We start from the raw sequence: 7,363 nt of genomic DNA, 5'->3' as shown, positions 1-7,363 counted from the left end.
TCTCTCTCTCTCTCTCTCTCTCTCTCTCTCTCTCTCTCTCTCTCTCTGTGTCTGTCTGTCTGTCTGTATGTATGTATGTATGTATGGGTGTCTGTGTCGGTGTTCATGTGTGCACTTTCGTGAGCACATGTTCATGCATGCATGTCTTTGGGCAGGATGTAGGGTAAAAAGAGACCCCTTTTCATTTCACAAAGAAACTGAGATGTGACTTTTATTCAACAGTTCCTTATCCTCCAATAGCAAGAAGCTCTTTGTAGTTCAGTGGCTTCTGGTACAGTCTAGAGATCAGATAAAAGGAATGTACAAGGAGGCAACCGTGGCTCTAGATGCATATGTAGCAGAGGATGGCCTTGTCTGACATCAATGGGAGGGGAGACCCTTGGTCCTGTGGAGGTTTGATGCCTCAGCATAGAGGGATGCTGGAACGGTGGGTGGGAGAACATCCTCATAGAGTCATAGGGGAGGGAGGAGAGGGTGGATCTGGGATGGGGGGTTGTGGAGAGGTAACTAGGAAGTGGGATATCATTTGAGATGTAAATGAAAGGAATGATTAATTAAAAAATTAAAAGGAACCAGGGTCTGTGCTCAGAATCATGATGGGATGATAAATGAAGGAGTCTGTGGGCACTGAATGGTGTGCTGTAGGACAGGAGTCCCATAGCTCTTGTAGGTTGAAGGCTGAGTTCAGATACAAGTACACTGATAGTTGCAGAATTGTGGGGTGAGTGCACCATGGAGGGACTCTAAAAGGGGGACATCAGAGTCTCAAGGACAGCTACCCTGCTGTAGTGACCTGTGGTGACTTAAGTGTCTTTTTTTTCATGTATGTGGGAAAAACATAACATCACTATTTTGAAAGAAATGTCAACATTGTCAGAATCAAAATGGAGTCACTTTTGTCAACTTTGAACTTAAAAGCAAATAATCCTTTGAAGTTGTGAAAGAAGGCTTCTGCATGGTTGACTGATGCCTCTAAAGACTGTCATAACCATTGGCTTCAGATGCCACCTCAGACAAGAAGTACTTCTGCAGGACATCTGGCCAGCACCAATCTGTTCAGACTGGAAATGACATCACACTTTTTAATTAATCAGAGACTGAAGATTCTTGTTTCAAAATATCTCATTTTTGTCCTTTTCCCTAATGTCCTTTCATAATGTCCATAATTTACTATAATGTACATGTTCCAATCACGATGTTCTGCTGTAACCGAACAAGTCTTTTTTTCTTTGAGAATCTCTCTTTTGAGAAAAGCAAGTTGATAAATATAAACTATCTACTTTTTCATGTTGCATAGAGATATCAGAATTAGTATACAGCAAGAGAAACATGATTCTTTATTCTAAACCAGAACTTATCATTTTGAGCAAACCTTCTTTGTCATTAGATTAATGTCCTAAGGCAGTTGTCACTACAGATGTTCTAGCTAGACACATGATCTGAGTAGATACTAGAACATTTGCTGACTGTGCTGAGTCAAGTATAATTCTTTCTGCTTTAGTAATTCATTTATTTTAAATTTTAGCTATGCTTTTGAAATATCTACTTTTTGTATATTCGCGTTTTGTAGGTGAGAAAATAAAGGTCTAGAAAACTTAGTTTTCCCAGTATATTTATTTCAGTGGTTAATGACTAGAAAAAAATTGGACCTAGTTAGGCTAATGTAGAACTGATGCTCTTAACTAACAGTCTAAGTGGATAGCCCTGCCACCAGGGAAGGTCCGCAGCCTAGTCCCTAGCACCTGTAAAATATATTGTCTTATTTGGTTTTTAACTAGATTGATCATTACAGAATGGAGGAAATATCCTCTATGATTTTGGAGGACCCAACATAACCACAGGAATCTTCACAGAAGTACAGGGTTCTAGATGTGGTCACAGTGAAAACAGAGGTTGGAAAGATGAAGGACCATAGCCAGGTGATTTGATCAGATTTTATGGATTCTCCTTGATATCCTCCAGACTTGTAGCCCCACCTACCCATTTCAGATGAAACCAGTAACAGACTAATGACATTATTTGCCCCATATCTAGCTTGTTGAACCAATGAGGGTTTATTAGATTTACTTACAGAAGCATGTACGGTGTCAGCAAATCCATCACTATCAAGTCTACTCCAGCATGAAGAGTAGGATACCAAAGCTGCATCACTGTAGTTCCCTACATAACCTGCTGCAAATAGCTACATCAAACGGTTTATTCTCGCCCATCAATTGTTTGCTACTTGTATGATATTGGAGGGTGGGGGGTCTCTTGAGTTGTAATTTTCTCACGAGCCTGTAACTTTTCTCCATCATCTATGGGGGAATATTTCAATCTAGAGTGAAGTTACACAGCTTCTCATTTTGTGAACTGTAGAGATTAAATATGCATTATTTGTAAATAACTTTTAACATGCTATGGGAGCACAAGAAGTCTACGAAGCATAAGAAGTCTATGGGGTTGACCCAAGCTGAAATTCCTGCCAGTAGGGGATATAGACTGAAGGGGCCACCTCCTGTAACCAGACAAGACGTTCAGTAGAAGGAGGGGGACATCAACCCACCCACAAAACTTTTGACCTAAAATTTGTCCTGCCTACAAAATACATAGGGAAAAAGATGGAGCCCAGATTAAGGGGCCAGCCAACCAATGACTGTGCAAACTTGAGACCCATCCCATGTGAGAGAGCCAGCCCCTTACACTATTAATGATGCTCTATTATCATCATCATTCTGCTATACTTGCAGGCAGAAGCCTAGCATAGCTGTGTCCGGAGAGGCTTCATCCAGCATAAGATGGAAACAGATGCAGAGTCACAGTCAAGTGTCATATGGAGCTTGGGGCATCTTGTGGAAGAGTGGAAGATAGACGCAAGCAAATCGGAGGGGTCGAGGACACCACAAGAAGACCTACGGAGTCAACTAACCTGGGCTCATGGGGATCACAGAGACTGGGCCTCCAGCCAAAGAGCATGCAGTGGCTTGACTTAAGACTCTCACACACTTGTAGCAAATGTGCAGCTTGATATTCATGTGAGTCCCCTAACAATTGGAGTGGGGACTGTCTCTGGCTCTGTTCCCTGCCATTGGATCTCCTTTTCCTAGCTGGACTGCCTGGTTGGGCCTCAGTGGAAGAGGATGTGCTTAGTTCTGCTGGAACTCAATGTCTCAGGGTGAGGTGGTATTCAGGGGGGGGGGCTTCCCCTTCTCTGAGAAGATAGGGAGGGGATAATGGAGGAAAGGATTTGTAAGGACTGTGATAAAGTGAATAAAAATTAAGTTATTGAAAAAATTATGTCACTCCCATGCTAAAGTCGGTTTCATATACATGATTTTAAAATCAAGATTCTGTGTTTATAATGGAAAGATTAAGTAGAAGATAGGTTATTTTTATGTTAATAGGTCTAGTTTCTGCTGGTGTGTGTTACACATAGTGGGAAAGCAAGAACAAACTATCAGACAGAAGGAGTGGAATGAGAAAGAGTGTAAAGAGTCTAATTATTTACAGTGAAATTCATCTGAAGACGTGTGTGCTAGGCTGAAGAGGAGCAGCAGTGTGCTGCGTCCAGACTTGCTGAGCCAGATGACTGTGGCATATGTGAGAGGAGAGTGAGCCCAGGATAATGATGACAGGGAACACAGAGTGGGGCATGACATGGAACCCCTGGGAAACATTGATGGGATGCTGGCAGGTGGCACAGGGCACAGCATGGCAAGCATGTGCTACAGGAAGAGAGAGAACCCGAAAAAGAGAACGGGTTTCCAGTGAGTGAGTAGCCAATACTGTCCACTGGCCAGCTGAAGAAAAAGTAAATGTATTGGGAGGTCACAGGGCTGCGACATGTCCAGTTGGGCAATGCTTGCTTCAGAGGGAGGAATGGTGGAGTAGCACTTGCCCAAGAGAGTCCCTTATACACATCCAGTTCCAGCTTGGCTTTCGGGGACATCAAGGGGACAGCTTTGGTGGAAAGATTTTAAGGTGGCAAATACCATAAAGCTATAAATCAAGGCTTTTCCTATACACTTCCCTCCGAGAGTGAAACATTCACCAAAACTTAACTTGATAAGAAAGTGAAGCTTACAGGCAAGTGAGGGATGAGGAGGGAAGAGGGACAGAGATAGCTGGGATTTGTTCCTGAAGTTAATGATGAAGGAAGAACATGAAGTACCACAGTACCTAGTGACACAGGTAGGTTCAAAAACCTTTTTGTCCTTGGAGTCTTCCAGGCAACATTTTACAGAATCTTCACTTTTAATAAATTCTCATCTTTGCAAACCTGGACTATTATTATGTAAGATGCTGACCCAGTGTTTTTTTATTCTTTGCTGTTCTCCTAGCACACAGAGCATCTATATGTATCCGTTCTCCATGTAGCTTTCTGAGGTACCTACCTCTCTCCAATTGCTTAGTGCCCTTCTGCTCCATGAACTTTCTCTTTAAGATTTGGTTTTAAGATAGAGCCATGACTACTTATTTGCTTATTCTTTCTAAAAATTTTCTACATTTTAAAGTGAATAAGTTTTGTGGAAATAAAACTCGGTTTTGAAGAAAGCCCAAGAAAATGGCAAAATGGGCACTCAGTATTTTCAGGATGTTCAAGGAATATCCATAGGCCAAATGTAGACTCTTGGGATAAAGTGACTCACTGAGTACATTCACAGAAGCCAGTTTCCACTTAGCATTGCTCTGATTTGAGAATGCAATTATCTCTTCCTTGTCTGGGAAGCTTTCTCTAGAAGGGGAAAGAAACCCTATGGCATGCACAAGCTACCAAGTTCCAGAAGATGGCAGCAAAGATTTGCACCTATGCAGATAGAAATAATTACGACGACTAGGTCTTAAAATGATTTAAACTTTTAAAAATTCAAACATTAAAACCCTATATATATGACATAATTTCATGATGCTTGGTACATGGTTAGATTTGTCTTTATATTATAAAGTTAAATGATTAATACTTAATGTAACAGGAAAACATATAAAAGTCTTTTTTAAAGGTTTTACATCAGCAACTGACACAAGTCAATTCTCTACTACCCCAAATAAAGCTATAATCAATATTAATAGCTGTGGTGATTTGAATAGGTATGGCTCCCATAAACTCATGTGTATGAATGCTTGGCCGTAGGGAGTGGCACTAATAGGAGTTATGGTCTTGTTGGAGTAGGTGTGGCCTTGTTCGAGGAAGCATGTTACTTCAGGAAAGGACTTTGAGGCCTCCTATCCTCAATTTATGCCCAGTGTGGCACACAATTTTCTTCTAATGCTTGTGGATCAAGATGTAGATCTCTTGGTTCCTTCTCTAGCACCATGTCTTCTGGTACACTGCCATGGCTGCCAGCATGCTTCTCACCCTGACAATAATGGACTAAACTCCTGGAAAAACAAGCCAGCCCCAGTTATATATTTCCTTTTATAAGAGTTTCCTTGGTCATGGTATCTCTTCACAGTAATGACACCTTAACTATGAAAATAGTTTTAACTATTTTCCACAAAACTTTAAGACATAAAAATATTTATCTAAGACATATTCTTCTCTAATTTGGTAATGCCACTCAAATATCCATCATGCTGTCTTAGGGTTTTTCATCTGTGAACAGAAATCATGACCAAGGCACCTCTTATAAAGGACCACGTTTAATTGAGGATGGCTTACAGGTTTACAGTTCCAGTCCATTATTATCAAGATGGGAGCATGCATCATCCAGGCAGGCATGACATAGAAGGAGCTGAGAGTTCAACATCTTGTTTGGAAGGCAAACAGGAGAAGACTGACTTCCAGGCACTAGGATGAAGGTCTGAAAGCGCATGGCAACACCGATGTACTTCCTTCAATAAGGCCACACCTATTCCAACAACACCACATCTTGTAATAGTACCACTCACTGGGCCAAGCACATTCAAACCACCACACATGCTAATTAAAAACTGAGTTGTGTCTCCTTCAGTAGCTATACAATTACATGCATTTCTGGTTTGTTATTGATTATCTTTTGAATGCTCTTGAGCTTCCTGGAGAGTTCTTAAACAAATATAAAATACTTAGTTATGATTTTAGAATAAAATTCTTTACACAGAATCAGTGTGGTAAAGTATATACCATCAGTTGTCATTAGACTTATTGACACAAATGCTTTCTAAATATTTGTAATGCTACACACTATTCGTGAATACCATGAGGAGAATAGTGTTCACCTAAATTTTTCAGTTATTTAGCACCCTTATCATACCCTAGAAGATATAATTTCTTTCCTAACATTTTCTTCTTATTTTTTATGCAACTCAGTTTATTTTCTCTTCCAAAAATAGTCTCCCAGATATCTACAGATTAAAAAGCTAGATATCAAATAAAAACTTCCATGCAATACTATATCCTTCAGTTTCTAATATTAAACATTAAAAGATGAAGAGAAGAAAATCCATTCAACTATGACTGGAAAAGTCTTGTCTGTAGTTAAAAGAAAAGTATTTTGATTTTACTTTCTTTTGTAATAACTACTCACAGGAATCATTTAATGTCGGTCTGTTGAAGAAATGTACTAGGTCACGGGAACTAAAAATAACATAAAGTACTTCATGTTTAGAGCAAGCCATGATGAATGCTGACGAGCCACCAAATAGTTTACGCAACTTCAAAGCCATTAGCTGCCTAATCATGCATTCAGTTTTGGATATTTTATACACATGTGCTGCATAGCCAGCCCTAGAGTAAACTTTGATAAAAGTTTTCTGTGATGTGAGCTACTTAGCCTCAGAATGAACTTTTCTGGCCCTTTACTAAATATTTTAAGGTGAGGCTTTTAATCTTTGAATTTCTTCCAAATTTCAGCCACACTTTTCATTGCATGGCATGTAAGCAATTCATAGCCAGCTAAGGTTTTCTGTTAAAGACAGAATGAAAAGAATGTTTCCTGTAAAACTGTGTGCAGACTTTCCACTCCACTGTATATTGCATTGTCTGCCTTCCTCAATAATGAATTTTCCCTTTAGATGTCAGCATTTTATGTTAGTCAAGATCAGTTTCCTTTTTTTTCATCAATTTTCAGTCACACTTCACAAACCAAAGAAAAATTTTATATTTCTTATGACTATTGTCAATTTTTGTTTTGTTTTGTATCTTGAAATAATGCATCTTGAATTTGTGAGGGTTGAACCTAAAATGACCATATGTGAGAATGTATATATAATTCAAATCAATTGTACAGGGCTTGATTTCAATATCTAAGTCTGTGGGAAGTTGGGGCCAGGTTTTAAGAAGTGAAATGCTATGATTTTACCTGAAGCGAAATAAGAAGTTCATAAAGTGATGTGTTACAACCACCTTCCAGCATCAGTCCGAAGGTTTACAGTTGGTGTGTTTTAAATAGTATGTAGGCAAAAC

Source organism: Grammomys surdaster, unplaced genomic scaffold, assembly GCF_004785775.1.
Source record: "Grammomys surdaster isolate TR1022 unplaced genomic scaffold, NIH_TR_1.0 124211, whole genome shotgun sequence".
Taxonomy (NCBI): domain Eukaryota; kingdom Metazoa; phylum Chordata; class Mammalia; order Rodentia; family Muridae; genus Grammomys; species Grammomys surdaster.
This window is presented reverse-complemented; position numbering follows the sequence as displayed.